The sequence below is a fragment of the Peromyscus leucopus genome, chromosome 17, assembly GCF_004664715.2.
Source record: "Peromyscus leucopus breed LL Stock chromosome 17, UCI_PerLeu_2.1, whole genome shotgun sequence".
NCBI classification, from domain to species: domain Eukaryota; kingdom Metazoa; phylum Chordata; class Mammalia; order Rodentia; family Cricetidae; genus Peromyscus; species Peromyscus leucopus.
In genome coordinates, this window is record NC_051077.1 from 39,602,043 (window position 1) to 39,619,673 (window position 17,631).

A 17,631-nucleotide genomic window follows, 5' to 3' on the forward strand; every position below is an offset into this window, starting at 1 on the left:
AATAGAACGATGTTCAAGACTGATTTTCTCAGTACCTGTGAAAGTCTATTTCTGAGGTGGAGCCGTTCTCTTACAAGCATGATAAAATGGATTGAGTAAACACTGGCAGCCCTTCCCATGGCTGATGAGAGACATTGCCAACTTTCAGTTCACCACAAGTGAATTAGAATTGCATTAAATTTCACATTGTGATGAAAAATACTTAAGATGCCAAATAGGTATTTGAATATGCTTTATAAGAGGAAAAAAACCATGTAGTCCATGAGAATGTTTTAAAATATGGGGGATAATATTTCCCATGATTTTCTTATATGAAGCCACAGATAACTTGGCTTTCTATTCAGAGAACTTGGGGAAAGAACTTAGCTATGCTAAACAAGAAGGTTTTTCTGTATTCTCAACCTGGGGAAGATGTAAAAGTTTGGTTTAGATTTTTGTATTTTCATGTGTACAGAAAATCTCTTGAGGTCATTTTGATTTTGAACTTATTTCATAGTTTCTCTTCTTTCTAAAATATTTACTTTTTAATTATTTGTGTGCATGCATGCCTGTGCATGCATGTGCTTCTGTGTACATGAGTGCTGGTATCCTTGGGGGCTAGAGGCTTCAGATGCTCCAGAATTGAGATGCAGCAGTTAAGAACGGTCTGATAGGGATGCTGAGAACAGATCTTGTATACTCTTGACAAACAGCAGTACATGCAGTACATGTCACTCAGCTGTCTTTTCAGTCCTTCATAGTTTATTTCTTAAATGATATATAAATAATGCTGATTTGTAGGAAAATATTTATTTGTAATAGCTCAATATAAACCTATTTATTTTTCAGGAAATCAAGCCACCTTCGATTTCTTAGTAGAAGATACTGAAAGGTCTATGAAAGTGTCTTATCTGATGGCCCCCAAAGTTAGCTGTCTCCATGGTAACAGCATTTTTTTAGGACATTTCTGTCTTCTTTTGTTTACTGAATATCTCAGTATATTGCTTCTCAGAAATGTCAGCTATGCTACCAACACTCACTAGAAACATAACTGCAGCTACCACTGCTACAGATTCAATGTCTGTCCCTGAGGCTGACCTTGGTGATAATGTCTGCACCAATTATTATTTATTACCATGTTGAGGACCCCATTGACTATACCAGGACTGCTGCCAAATCACCAGGCTTGTCTCCATCAATCAGCACAATGTTATCTCTGCTCTATGCCCTCAAATGTATATTATAGAAAAATCTCTCTCCTCTCTATTTCTTTCTCTGTCTCTGCTTCTGTCTCTGTCTTTCTCATATTCAGAAACTGTGAGTAAAAGAAAATTAATATCAATCATAAATTATCTCCACTTTCTATTCATATGTATATGATATAGAAATAGATAGATGATAAATGATAGATCAATTGATCGATCGATCAATAAATAGATAGATAGATGCTAGGCAGACACTTTGCCAATTGAATTATATCCCCATTCTTAAATATTATTGTCACTGTTTGAAGCACTTGGGATCAGATCCAAGGCTATATATAAGTTAGGTAAACAAACTGAGCCACTGAGCTATATCCATAGACTCTCAGCTCTAATTATAAATACTGATGTCTTCATCATAAGCTAATTGATATTCTTTCTATTTGAATTCAAATATATATATATGTATATATATATATACATATATATATGCTATTGTTATAAGCAACAAAAAATGCAAAGGGGTATTCAGCTTATAAAGGGGGGATCTAGCTCATGAAGCTTAGAAGTGGGACAGAAAATAAGGTAACAGAGATTATTCCTCAAGAGTTAAGCGAATGATCTGATAGAAAGTAGAACAAAGTGTGCACTTGTAGAGGACAGCCAAGAATACCTGCTGTCAGGATGGTTTAAGCCCAAATAGTAGGAGGGGGAGAAATTATCTTTGCAGATTGTTAAATATCATTGTTAGAGAAAAGCACAATTGCAAATGTCTAAAGAAAGTTAGCTAAGTGTTTTGAAGAACTTAGAAGAAACAAACTTATTATTAACGTTCACAAATTAACTCTGGAATATTTTTTTATATTCACTTATACATAAACATGGACCACTTTTTCTTCTAGAAATGCCTTAAAACATGCTTAAATTTTAAAAGTAATATGGTTTAAGCTGAAATTTTAAAAAGAAAACCCCCCCAAATCACCTTATTGTTTTAAAATACCTTAAATAATAAATGAGTTCCCATTAAATAGAATTATAAGTAGTTCTAGCTTGCATAAAGCATGCATGTGGTTTGGAAACCACCATTTTACTCTAACAGCAATTAAAATTGTGAGCAAATGAGAAAGTAACAGAGCAGGGGATATCACAAGACTAATTAGTGCACCCCAAATCCAACAACCAAGTCAGTCACACCTCAAGACTGGAGAGAAAGCTTGGAGATGACAGAGAGGACTTGTCAGTGGTAACTGCAATGGGAACCATCACCTGCTTAAAAATTTAAGTAGAAATTGAGAAATTGCTGGAGAGTTTGTGTGCACAAGTCTGAGAATTTAACACAATAGGAATCCGGCAGGTTCTCACGTGTTCAGCTCCTGGAGTCTACAAGTCACCACAGTGATCACCAGAGCAAAGCCCCTTCATATTTGTGACCAGGGAATGGGAAAAGGCACCATTTTCTATAGGATAGAACATGTTTTCTGAAAAAGTCTGTTTTCTATACTGAAAACTTAGCCAAGTCTAAATATGATGGGATTTTTTCAAAGTCTAAATGCTATAATTTTGGTCTGAATTGTTCCTGCAAACCTTATGTATTGGAAGATTTGTCGTCAGGACAGCAATAATCAGAAGTATTTGTGAAATTCATAGTTCAGGACACAAGTTTATAAAACACTGAAGCCTAATTATAGGCTAGAAATCCTTCCCTAGTTTCCAAACTTTACCACTTTATCAATGAAACCTGTTTATGGAAATTTCTTTTATTCTTATGTCAAGCCTACTAATTAATAGAATATTCACATTGAACATAATATGATAAACAGGTTCAAGAGCCAGAGAAATCAGACTCATATATGGCAGAGATTAGAATTATTAAAGTGGCTTAGAAATCAATATGGTGACTTCTCAGAAAATTGGGAATCAAATTACCTCAAGACCCAATGTTACCACTCTTGGGCATATACCAAAAGGGATTCAATCATAAGCCAGAACCTGGAAATAACCTAGATACCCCTCAATAGAAGAATGGATAAAGAAAATGTGGTACATATACAAAACAGAGTAATACTCAGACATAAAAAAACCAATGACATCATGAGCAGGCAAATGGATAGAACTAGAAAATATCATCCTGAGTGAGATAACCCAGCCTCAGAAGGACAAACATGGTATGTACTCACTCATAAGTGAATACTAGATGTAAAGCAAAGGATAACCAGACTACAACCCACAGCTCTAGAGAAACTAGCTAACAAGAAGGACTCTTACAGGGAAGCATGAATTGCCCTGGGAAGGGGAAATAGATGAGATCTCCTGAGTATACCAGGGGTGACAGGGGCAATAGAGGGGAGGGGATGGAGGATGAAAACATGAGAAAACAGGATGATTGAGCTGGAACAGGGGGAGTGTGGAAGAGCAATATGAGATGTTTTGCCAGGTGGTGGTGGTGGTGGCAGTGGCAGCGGTGGCGCACACATTTAATCCCAGAACTTGGGAGGCAGAGCCAGGTGGATCTCTGTGAATTCAAGGCCAGCCTGGTCTACAGAGTGAGATCCAGGACAGGCACCAAAACTACACACAGAAACCCTGTCTCGAAAAACCAAAAAAAAGAGAAAAAAAAAGAGAGAGAGAGATGTTTTGATAGAGGGAGACATTATAAGAATCGTGAGAAACCTGGTGTTGGGGAAGTTCCCAGGAATCCACAACAATGACACCAGCTTAGACTACTAGCAATAGTGGAGAGGGTGCCTGATCTTGCCTACTCCAGCAATCAGATTGGTGAATATTCTAACTGTCATCATAGAGCCTTCATCAGTAACTAATGGAAGCAAATGAAGAGATCCACAGCCAAGCGCCAGGAGAAACTCCAGAAGTTCAGTTGAAGAGAGGAAAGAGGGATTCTATGAGTAGGGGGCATCAAGATCACAATGGGGAAATCTGCAGAGACAAACAAACCAAACTAGTGGGAACTCATGAACTTCAGACCAACAGCTGTGAAGCCTCCATGGGACTGGACTAGGCCCTCTGCATAAGCAAGACAGTTGTATAGCTTGGTCTATTTAAGGGGTCTCTGGCAGTAGTATTAATATCTATCCCTGGTGCATAAGCTGGCTTTTTGGAACCTATGGTAAGACACCTTGCACAGCTTTGATGCAGTGGGGGAAGGGCTTGTACCTGCCTCAACTAAATGTACCAGGCTTTGCTGACTCCTCATGGGAGGACTTACCTTTTCAGAGGAGGGGATGTGGGGTGGTTGTGGGGGAATACTGGGGGAATGGTAGGAGTGATGAGAGGGGGATCTGTAGTTGGTATGTAAAATGATTAAAAAATTCTTAAAAAAAAGAATTATCAAAGTGGCAATGTAAAATATTTAATATGATGAGGGCTATAATAAATTAATTAGACTGCATGCAAAATAGGTAATATAAGTAGAGATTAAGAAATTATAAAAATCAAAATATGTTAATAATAAAAAGTATAACAGAAAGGAAAATTAGTTATTTTTGGTTGATTATTGTTTTTTGAGACAAAGTCTAGCTATGTTGTTCTGGCTGACCTGGAATTCACTATACACCAAGCAAACCTTGAACTCATTATACTCTGCCTGTTTTTGCCTTCTGAGCAACGGGATTAAAGGAGTTAAAAAATTGTAGAAACATTTGAACGAGTAATGACCCGAATTATCCAAAATCAATATCAGACACTAAACAACAGATCCAGGAAGCTCAGAGAACACCAAATAGTACAAATGCCAAAACAATTATACCCAAGCACATAATATTCAAATGCAGAATATCAAAAACAAAGAAAAAATATCCTGAAAGGAGCCATAGTTAAAACATAATAGAGAGGAGCAAAATAGAAATTACATCTGACTGCTCAGGATTCATGTGATAGAGTGCAAAGAATCATTAAGGTGTTATGGGAGAGAGAGAGGAGAGAGAGAGAGAGAGAGAGAGAGAGAGAGAGAGAGAGATAGAGAGAGAGAGAGAGAGAGAGAGAAAGGGAAGTTCAATAACCCAAATTCCTTACATCTCAAAAAACTACACTTAACATGTAATTGCACTTAACATGTAGAGGAAAACAGATTTCTCAAGAGACAGAAAGTAAGATTGTAGCCTTCTGTGAGGAGCTACCTTGAAGGAAAAGTTTTCAAAAGGGAAGTAAAAAGGGCAGTAATACAGTTTGATATTAAAATTGGAAGAGCATTTTAAAAAATAAATTAGAGTTTAGTATTCCTGTTCTTAATTCATCCTAATTATGTAAACATTATAAATATAGGCTTAGACATGCTTACATAAAAGTAAAGTTAAAAACAAATTGTGTAAGGAATGGGAGAAAGGAATTGGAACACATTGTTATTCTGAGATGCTCAAATGGTCCACAAAGAAGAATATTATCATTTGAAGTGGAATTTGATGCATTGTAAATATCAGTGCCCACCCCAGAGCAAACATGGAAAAATAGAAACATAAAAATAAAACAAATATAACCAGTGTTCTTCAAATTGAAAAAAGATTGAATCCCATAAAATATTTATGAAAATCTTTAGAAAGTTAAAGTACAATGGAAGACAAGGACAGGAACAAAGAACAAGTAAAACAAACAGAGGTACTAATTTAACCACATCTACATTAAAGATCATTTTGAACCTCAATAATGTGTGCATGTATGCTTATGTGTTTGCACATGTATGTAGGTGCACTTGCGCATGTTGGTATGAGGTATTGACACTAGAGGTCAATGTGTCTTCCTCCATCCTTTTCAATCTTGATATCTTCCTGAATTTGATTGGCTGGACTTGCTGACCAGAAGTCCCAAGGGTGTGTGTATGTGTGTGTGTGTGTGTGTGTGTGTGTGTGTGTGTGAGAGAGAGAGAGAGAGAGAGAGAGAGAGAGAGACAGAGAGACAGAGAGAGACAGAGAGAGAGAGAGAGAGAGAGAGAGAGAGAGAGAGAGAGAGAGAGAGAGAGAGAGAGAGAGAGAGAGAGGTGGAATGGTAGAAGGGATGAGAAGGGGATATTTTGATTCTTACAATTTCTATATCTCTACTATATCTATCATGGATCATGGCAACACTATTTCATAAAGCAGACACTTTCCAGAGAATAAATTTATTAGGAATGATAGAAATCACCAACTAATGATAATGGGATCAGTTTTCCACTTAACAATAATAATCAGTAACATGTATGAAGAGTCAAAAGCTTCAAAGTAGCTGAGACAAGAGTAAATTGTTAAGGAGAACAATGTCTTGGAGCCATAGTTATCAAAAGTGTAGTATTGACAACCTGAGAGACAAAGGGTCAATGAAATATTGAGTTTGAGAATAATGCATGAAGAACACATTTTAAAAAGCATAAAGAACCCAGTTAAGAAAGTGCAGTAGTTTTAACAAGTAGATCTTGAGGTGATTACTTTAAGGGTCAAGTTGACAAGATTAAGGAATTCCTAGAACATTAATAAAAGATTATTTTGGTGAGGTGTTTCCTAAAAACTGCCTTGTTGTTTGGTGGACTGAGTGGATAAGATCTGTCCTGAGTGTGCATGCACCAATCAATTGACTTGGTTTATTGACCAAGTATGCTTTTTGCTTCCCCTTTTCTGAAGGTGGAATACATTTTCCTTCTTCCCTTAGGCATCAGAATTCCAGTTTCTCTAGCCTTTGTCCTGGGGAGTTAAACGTCTAAGGTCTTAAACACCCTCAGATTCCCAGCCTCTGGCCTCAGACTGAGAGTGGTATCAGTTGCCTCCCTTCACACATGGACTGACGCAAACATTTGGAGTATTGGGGTCCCCAGAGCAGGTTGTGATTTTATAACCTCCAGAATTATATGAGCCAGTCTAATCAATCTTCTCTTCACCCATCTGCCTATTAAATCCTATCTATTTATAGCCCTTTGAAATACCTTCACCAATACAGTGGTGGAAGAGCTGGAATCCACATGCAGAAAAATGTAGATCAGAACAGACCTTAAGATCTTTGCAGCAGTTAACTCAAGATATAACTCAAAATGTAAAATTATGCTCTGTGAAAGACACTGTGAAGAGAATAACATCAAATCACATAGTGAGAGAGATTATTTACACAATATAAACCTCACCAGATATTAGTATAAAAAGTACACACAAAGATCTCAAAACTCAACAGGAAGATAACTACCCAATTTCAATATCAGCCAAAGGCCTCAATGGACATTTCGCCAAAATAAGGATGGGAGATAAATAATTGCACATAAAGATGTTCTACATCATGCCACCAGGAAAATGTATAAAATACAACAATGGATATCATTATACAATGCTAAGCATACCCCAAATCTTTCATAGAACCAAAGCTGGCAAATTATGGGATAAGAAGAACCTCCATTCTTTGCTGGTGGAAATAAAAATAAATAATCTCATTTTAGAAGTCAAACTGACAGTTTATTAAAAAGTACCAAACTATTTCATCCACAAAATTCAACAGTCATGATCAATATTTACCTAAGAGAAATGAAAGCTTTTATATCTACCAAATACATAAAGATATCTCTATTGATAATTTGTAAAGCATAGGAATAACCAGGATGAGGTTCAATACACTAATAAGCAAATGGTTGTGTTGTGCCCAAACAGTGCAATATTAGTTAGTTTTAAAAAGTAAAGGAGCTATAGAACCATGGAAATGCATACAGGAGTCCTAAACATACAAATTAATGTGAAGAGTGAAACTCGTGCATGGGATTCCAGAGAGGCAGCACATGGAAATCATGAGAAGTAGAGTGATTGTTACATAGTAAAAGAAATAAGGTATGACTAAGAAAGCATGAGGGATTGTGGACTTATCCAACCACACTATGACATTGTACAAAGGGGTGCATGCCACTGTAAAATTGTCCCCTCACAGATAATGTGAAAAAAATAATAAACTCTAATGTAAACTATGGCATTTGTGTGATAATGATGCTTTAATGCATTTTCATCAATATAAACAAATACATCATTGTATTATGGGATGTCAGTTATAGGGGACATTATGCATTTGTGGCACTAGTAATGCTTAGGACACCTCTAGGCATTCCACTAAGTTTTGCTTTGAGCCTATCTATATCTACTTTAAAATAATGTTGATTATTACATTTACATAGCTCACTTGGAGCAGTACTTGCCACACAAGAATAAAGACTTGAGTTCAATCTCTAGCACTCAAGAAAAAAAATGTCTGGAGCTGTGTACCCTTATAATCCCAGCGCTGGGAAGGTAAAGACAAGCAGATCCTTGTAGGTGATCACTGACCAGCCAACCTAGCCTAAGTCAGTGAACCCATGTTCCTGTCCCAAAGAGCAAGGTAGAACTGGTCTGTATATGCACAAGTATGTGCTCACACATTTGCATTGGTACACACACATAGTTGCATTCAGACACACACGTGCGCGCGCGCGCGCGCGCGCACACACACACACACACAACCCATAAGCATTTTTTAGATAGGCATAACATTTGAGAAATGTAGCTAGAGTTTTCCTGCCTTGCCCACAGTCAGGACAAATCTCTCTCACCAGCCAGTCCCACAGACGCTCAGACCCAACCAAGTAAACACAGAGACTTATATTGCTTACAAACCGTATGGCCGTGACAGGCTTCTTGTTAACTGTTCTTTTATCTTAAATTAGCCCATTTCTATAAATCTATACCTTGCCACGTGGCTGGTAACTTACCGGCATCTTTACATGCTGCTTGTCCTGGCAGTGGCTGCAGTGTCTCTCCCTCCTTCTTCCTGTTTCCCCAATTCTCCTCTCTCTTTGTCCCGCCTATACTTGCTGCCTGGTCACTGGCCATCAGTGTTTTATTTATATAGAGTGATATCCACAGCAGAGAAATCAAAGTATTTTCAGCCAATCTGAAAAATATTAAGGTATATTAAAGAAAGTGATATTTCTTTACCACATTTTGCATGGTTCCATTTATAGGAAATATGCAGAATAGGCCAATTTATGGAAGCAAAAATAGCTTAGTTCTTGTCAGAGGCCAGAGACAGAAAGGAATTAAAATGACTGTCAAAGGGTGTGAGGCTCATTGATAAAGAGTTTAAATGCTAGAAATTCACTAGCAAAAATTATATAGAAATACTTAAGAACTGCTGAATTGTAATTTCAAAGAGTAACTAGTGGTACAAAACCTATCTTTTTTTTTTTTTTTAGTAACTCTGTTATTTTAAAAATTGCATCAATAACAAAATTATCTTCTTCGGTCACTACATTGTTAGTCCTTTTCATGGATAAATTGAAAGATAAGAGCTACAGCTATCAAAAATAATAATGAAAATTTAAATAATTCTACAGGTGCAGAACTTCAGTGAAACTGGAAGCATAGAAAATACATAAAATGAATATAAAATAGATGAATAATTTTATAGATATGACACTGAAGCTCCCTAATAACACAATTTGAACCAGGTAATGGGAAAGTAGGTACTAGTATTGGAAGGTGAACTCAAGTCAGGAGAGGTAGTATGACAAATCAGCTGTTGACTCTTAAAGTCCTCCTAAAAACTCAGATATCTCAGCAAATAAATATCGCTCTCATTGTATTACTTCTAGGCACAAATAAAAAAATAAAATTAAAATATCTTCTTAAAATATTTTTCTTCAACAGCTACCACAATAAGCACAAAATTCATATTATATATTCCCAGTGACTAAATAAATGTTCAAAGCCATTCAGAAAACTACTTACAATAGTACTCAGGGAACAGCTAAAATTCTAACTACTGTGACCATAAATTTCTAGCCGCCATTGTGAGTCACCTGTTTCAGCACATGGGGTTTCAGGATCCTGAGAGATGTGCTTTGCCACCCAGTTCAGGAACATCTGGGCCAGTGGTTTATGTTTAATATGAAAAATACCCCTTGTTATCAAAACAGGCTGAATTAATATGTAGGTCATTTATCACCTTTATCATTACTACATGCAGGCAACTCAATCTTCCCAGGTAGAAGCTACAGCTGACAACAAAAGGTAACCCACTAAACGTTATTGAACTTACACAACTATTTTTATTTATTATTACTTTTTAAAATGTTTATTATTAAGAAATTTTCTATTTATTTTACACACCAACCACAGATACCCCCTCCTCCCTCCTTCCTTCTCCCGTCCCTCAGCCTCCCCCGCTCAAACCATCCCTCCCTTACCACATCCTCCAAAGCAAGTTCTCCCATGGGGAGTCAGCAGAGTCTGGTATATTCAGTTGAGGCAGGTCCAAGCTCCTCCTCCCTGCACCAAGGCTGTGCAAGGTGTCCCACAATTGATAGGCACTGGGCTCCAAAAAGCTGGCTCATGCACCAGGAACAGGTCCCGATCCCACTGCGTTCCTGGGGTCCCCTAAACAGTTCAAACCAAGCAATTGTCTCTCCTATCCAAAGGGTCTAGTCCACTCCCATGAGGGCTCCATAGCTATTGGTCCACAGTCCACTAGTTTGGCTGGCTGTCTCTGTACATTCTCCCATCATGATCTAGATGTCCCTTGCTCATAGATTCCCTCCTCTCTCTCATCGATCGGACTCCTGGAGCTTGGCTTGGCACCCTGCCGTGGATCTCTGTATCTGCTTCCATCAGTTACTGGATGAAAGCTCTACAATGACAGTTGGGTATTCACTAATCTGATTACTGGAGTAGGCTGAACTTACACAACTATTTACTCTCTCCAGATACTTATTTATCTTATATCCTCTATTAAGTCCTCCAGTAAGTTAGAAGCCTGTGATATACACTTGTGTTTAAGAGTGAATCTCTGGCCTTGTTGGCAGAATAGGATATAAATTAAAATCTCTAATATCTATGATAAATTCTGTGATATTATTTGTAATTACAGAGTTTAGACAAAGGCATTCTTTTTTTTAAAGATTTTATTTATTTATTATGTATACAGTATTCTGCCTGCATGTGTCCTTGCAGGCCAGAAGAGGGCACCAGATCACATTATAGATGGTTATGAGCCACCATGTGGTTACTGGGAATTGAGCTCTGGACCTCTGGAAGAGCAGTCAGTGCTCTTAACCTCTGAGCTATCTCTCCAGCCTGACAAAGGCATTCTAAACCTGTTGAAAAAGTAGACGTATGTGATGTTTCACAATAATTAAAATTCCCATTTTTCATTTACAGTAACAAATAGTTATTGTTTAAACTGCTACACATTCACCCTTTAAGTGAAAGCAATTGCCATTCAAAACCACATGTATATTGTATATGCTAAAATGAAACCAGTGTCATTTTACAAAGTTTGATCACAAACTTTTCATTTGTTTAAGTAGTTACATTATCCTTGACATAATGTGCTGTGTGTTTACAGGTGCATAAAATAGTTGGAAAATCACTTGAAGGTTGATACCATAGTAGTTTTTAATTAACACATTGACAGATATCTCTTAAGTGATAAATAACAGGAACCATGGAGATGGTCCAGCAAGTAAAAGCAGCAGCATATAAGCCTAATAGCCTGAGTTCCAGTGCCATACACAAATAAAGTCAGATGAGATCAAGATTACAACTGTGATACTCTAACATAAGGGAATAACCTATAGCTCTGATATAATGACTTAAGGAATTATACATCAAAATAATGCACCTAATGAGTTAAACATCAAAATAATATAGTGAGAAAATTGATTAAAGTTGTTGTGTTTTGTCAGAAATATTTTTAGATGAAGAAACTAAAGTATAGAGGCTATGACTTTTTGAATTTCAAAATGAAGAGAAGGTTCAGTATTCAAATTCAGATTTAGTTCTGAAAACTGTATCTTCAAGTTTTCTAAAATGATGTTTCTGTGGACCGCTATATAGCAGTTACAAGTGGATATAAAGATCTGAGAGGTAGAAAAAGAATCTAAACTTAAGATAATCATTAGTTTCCACTGTAACAAACTATCCTAAACTTACTGGCCTGAAGTTTCATGAGGAGGACAAATTGAGTGTAAATAAAGTTTTGTTGTCATTTTTGTTTTTGCTCATTTGTTTGTTTTCTAAGTCAGATGTGGTGACGTGCATCTAAGTCACAAGCCTTCTACAGAAAGATGGGAAGCAGAAACAGGAGAATTACTCAGAGGCTCATGGTCCAGCAGCCAAATACTCGAGAAAATGGCGGAAATAAGAACAACCCTGTCTCAAGTAAGGTAAAAAGAGAGAACTAACTCTGGAAAGATTGTGCTTTAATCTCCACAGGCATGTTGTACCATATGCACACTATATGCACACTTGCAAGCGCAACACACACACACACACACACACACACACACGCACGCACGCACACACACACGCACACACAGTGAGGGAGAATAAGTAGAACAGTGAAAAAGAAACACATAGGAAAATTATATTGCCAAACATAAGAAATTAAAGTTACTATAATATCTGACTGGAAAAAATACTTTTCAAGAAAGGTATTACATATTTCATCTGAAAGGAAATACATTAAAATATACATGGTTAAAATAAAACATAATGTAGTGACAGGAAAAATTTAGCTAAATGAACACAACAGGTTGTATTTATATAAATATGTAACAATAATAATTAAAGAAAAAATATCATAAATTTGAAAATGAGTGTGGGGGACACAAGAAGAGCTGTAGGCAGGAGGGTTAAATGGTTTAAATGCAGTACTATTGAACGAAATTCACAAAAATATTTTAAATATTAAAATGTTATTTCCATAGGACAATATAAAACACAATTGGTATTTTCATAGCATCTTTAAATAAAATATCTGTTTTAAATTAGTATTAAAAAGGCTAACTATAAAATATTTTAAGGATAATTCAAATGTAGGAAAAGTAAAAAAAAATACATGTTTTACCTTCAAGAATAAAAATGTTACATTTGAATGATTAGGATTTTAAAACTATTACCATTTTTTCATTGTTATAAATATTTACACAGCATGAGGTTTAGTCATATTATGTGACTTTTTTTTTTTTAAGTAAATTTATTTTACAACATCATTTAGTTCAACATAATAGCCACAGATTCCCTTTCTCCCACTCTCGCCCCCCCCCCCCCCCCCCCCCCCCCATTCCCCCTCCTCCAGATCAGTCTCCCCGAGACCGGATCGACCTGAGACTCAGTCCAGCCAGACCAGTCCCCCCCCCAGACCGAGCCAAGTGTCCTGCATATGTCCAGATTCAAACACAATCATGCAACAAGCCAGACACCAACACACTGCCTAAAAGATCAAAATGACTGTCTCACCGTTCAGCTGAGTCATGATGGAACAATGAAAGACGGTCGAGGAAAGAATAGATCTAGCTGGATAAAAAAAAAGAACAACGAATAGGAGACCATGGTAAATGAGAAAGCAGAGAGTAGAGGAGATCCATATTATGTGACCTGGAGAAATATGAAGCAATGTCTATTTACCCACACAGAACACTAATAGAACAAAAAAATGATTCCACCCAGGTTTAGCTAAGTGAACCAGTGAGTTTATCGGAGTTTCCTTCAGGAGTATGGATATCTCTGAATTAAGAGAAAGCCCAGCCCATCATGAGTGAGAATTCAGGAAAACTGCATCCCTAGAACTCCCTGTGTTGGTAGAAGGGTTCTTGGCATGTTGAAGTCTTCTCTTCCTCCTTTTCCTTCTCCTTCTTCTTCTTTTCCATGTTCACAAAACTTTATTGTCACAACTAATTATATACTTAACATCAAAAAAAAAAAAAGAGAGCTTTATTTTAAATTCTCCACTTTCTTAAATGCATGAAGTCTTTCATTAAGCACTCTATTCACTTTGGGGAGTGCACAGTGGCCAGAGCCAGCACACACTACCAAACCCTGACACCACATGGATTGTGAAGACTGAAGAACTGGGGATTTTATAAATTATCTTATACAGGTACAAGAATGTGATCTTAATATTAAACATACTAATAAGGCATTAATGTATTTTGTCCTTTCTACTTGAATATAGTCCTTAATCCCCTCTCTACAGTATAAAACTATTCTATTTTATTTGCTATAAAATGGTATTTCTTTGAAACTAGTCAAAAGACTGAGAATATTCTCATTCCTAAACGATATTCTATTTTACCTACTTTTAAAGTAGACAAAGGACTTTTCATTATTTTCTGTCTTTCATCATTCCTACAATCTCTAAGACACAGTAATATTAATAATGAAGTAACTTAAAACATTTGAATGAAATAGTTTAGAGCCTTAATTTAAACATAATAGTCTATTCAGCAATTTGAAAGTATTTATTACATTCAAAATTGTATTTTTCTGGTTTACTTGGAACTTTTTTACATTTTTATGTGCTTACCAAACTGAATAAATAATTTTGTGCTTAAATTCAATAACTTATTCTGCAAATTTATTTTTTCATTATTTTTGTTTCTTCTTTTCTTTTTAGTGCAAGATGTCAATATACAGATCATGTGGGCTAGAAGCTCTACATAGACCAGGTTTGTCTTTGTTTTGCTTCTGCCTTTCAACTTCTTAGAGTCCAGGCATACACCATGCCAGAATTCTCAGCTTTCTTTCTGTTCAGGAAGACCTGTCTCCTTAATATAAGATCTACTTTGTAATGAAATCCCCTTTTCCTGTGATAAGTTGCTAAATTCTTTTGCCTAATTTTTATTTTTTAGATTATTGGATTAAAACATCTGGATGAAAGCTAAGGGTAACTTATTATTACTTATAAGTGTATGAATTATATGAGGGTTTGACTATATTTATTTTCACTTCAAAATGGCCTATAACCTAGTAAGACTCATCACATTAATATTCTTAATTCTTCAACTCACTGAGTTATTTTATCATATATTGTATACTTCCTACATCCTAAACTTCCATCATTTCTTTCTTATTCAAGTCTAATTTTGTGATTTTATTTCATCTACACTTAAGCGTCTTGTTGTTTGTTTGTTTTTCTCTCGGAAGTTGAATCTCTGTGCTATGAAATGTTTCTTCTATTGTGTCTTCTTTATCACTAAATTGACTTGAGTTTATTATTAAGCTGGCCTTTAATTTTCCTTCTGAAGTTATTATTTGGCCAATCAGCATTACTAAATTGAGAAAGCATGTAGGACTGCAATGAAGTTAATTTTCATTGAGTTCTTGTTATTTGTTCAAATACTGTCTCGAAAAACAAATGTATTTTGCTAGCATGAGGTCTGTTTGTACAGAGGGATCTCTCTGGATGTTTGTTATTTCTCTATTAGCATTAAATTTGACTGTAGGAGTAAACAAGCAAAGGAAGTCTAGTTTCTGCAAAATGGTGTTTATGGTGCAGGAGCAAATGGGCTGCCAGCCCCTGCTGGGTGTTGGGATAAAGGCCCTTTGTTCCAGATCTCAAGTCATATTCTCAACCTTAGTGATCTAGGACTAAGTCCATTTCCTCCTTAGTCACTTATGCAAAATATCCTTCTCAGGGTTTAGGAATTTATGCGAACTCTTTTAGCATAAACTGTTGTTACATACAAACATAAGTAAATATGTAAGTACAACCTGCTCTGTCTATATAATGTTGATTGGATATGTGTTTTCAGGGCTGCCCATTTGTTATTCGATAACCAGTTTGTGTGCTCTTTCCTGGGGGAAGACAATTTCTCCCACTCTCAGCATCCTAAATTGACTACAGAACAAGGAGGGTTATATGGGAGAGTTTAGAAGGAGGAAAGGGAAGAGGGAAACGATGTAATTATATCATAATCTAAAAAAAAGAGAAAACACTTAGACAAACTAAATGGATACAGTAACTTTTATCTACATATTTCTGTGTGTGTATATACACATACACAAATCTTATAGTAGAATATACTAATACTAACAATATTAATACTAATAATGATGCCATGAATTTGAGACATAATGAAAAGGGAACTACTATTAGCTGATAAAAAAAAAACATTCTAAAAAATTATTCAAAACTGCTAGGATAGTCATCTTGAACACCAGAATGCAGAAAGTTCATTTCATTTGTTTAAATAGCTGCTGGAATTATTTTCTTCTTCATTCTCCATGTTTGGAGAATATATGCTTCATGACTCTACAAAGATTAACTTTTCCAAGTAGTAGATCTTATTTTTCAAGGAAGTTTTCAGAGATGCAACAGAGGCACTGTAGAACTCTGACCTAGAAACCAGGCAGATAACTCTAATCTTGTACTCCATGGTTTGAGTTTTAACCCTTAATTACAAATCAAGTTAACTATCATTAATTCTATCAATATTGTGCTGGTTGGTTTTTTGCCAACTGGACACAAACTTAAACATATCAGGGAAAGGAAATCTCACATTAAGATTTACTTCCAGAAGATTGATTCATGAGCAAAATCATGAGGCATTTTCTTTAGTAATGATTGATGTGGTTGACCTGAGACCACTGTGGGTGGCACCATACCTTTGGGCATGTGGTCTGGGTAGTATAATAAAGAAAGCCCGTAAACATATTTCCTTCATGGTCCCTGACTCTGCTTTAGTCTCAGTGATTAAGTGTGGTAGGACTTAAAGAATTGTTCTCTTTAACCATAACTAAAATAAGAAAAATTATAATGTAGATATCTTTTATTATGCTTTTCCTAAAGCTGTAATTGTTAACAGTTAGAATAACTAACTGAAAGGCATGCATGTGGTGTAATCTTTTAACAGATTCGTTAAAGCCTCTAGTTAATTGAGAATGGTGTCTTCCCAGTGAGAGTGAGATGGCTCAGCAGATAAAGGCGTTTGTTGCCAAGCTAGATGATCAAGTGTGATCTCAAACTCACAAGGTGAAATGACAGGATTGACTCTCTACAAATTATCTTATGACCTCCAAACAAAGCATAAGCATACCCATACATACATACATACGTACATACATACATACATATATGCATGTATACATACATACAAATGTAATACAGGTATAAAAAAGAGCGGTGTGAACATATGATTACTTCTTCTAGTTTATGATTTAAATTTAAAAAGTCACATGAAAAATGTCTTCTAAAGTAAAGATATAAATTGAGAAAACTCTTGACTGGATGAGAATAATATGATCTATTAAATAGAAGAGCTGCAATAAAAATATTACTGCAACTTCTTTTAGCATATTGGCACATGGTAACTTGTCTTTGTCCAGTTACATGAAGTGTGGCAGAGGCACCTAAATTGTGAGCTACACTTCGAATTCAATTATGAAAAATATTGTGAGACAGGTTAAGAATACATTCTTAATACGCAGCTTGGCTGTTGAAAAAGTTAAGAGTTGAAAGCAGAGCTTTCAGAATAAATTCCCGGTGGACTTCTGAAAAAGCCAGAATAGATGAACACTTTGATACTGGCCAACAGCAAACAGAGATTCTCTATTTCACACAGAAACACACGCACATGTGTGCACGCTCGCGCGCGCGCGCGCGCGCACACACACACGCGCACACACACACATACACTAGTGCTAGTTGAATGGGAAGAAGAAAGAGGGAGAAAGAATGGAGCACG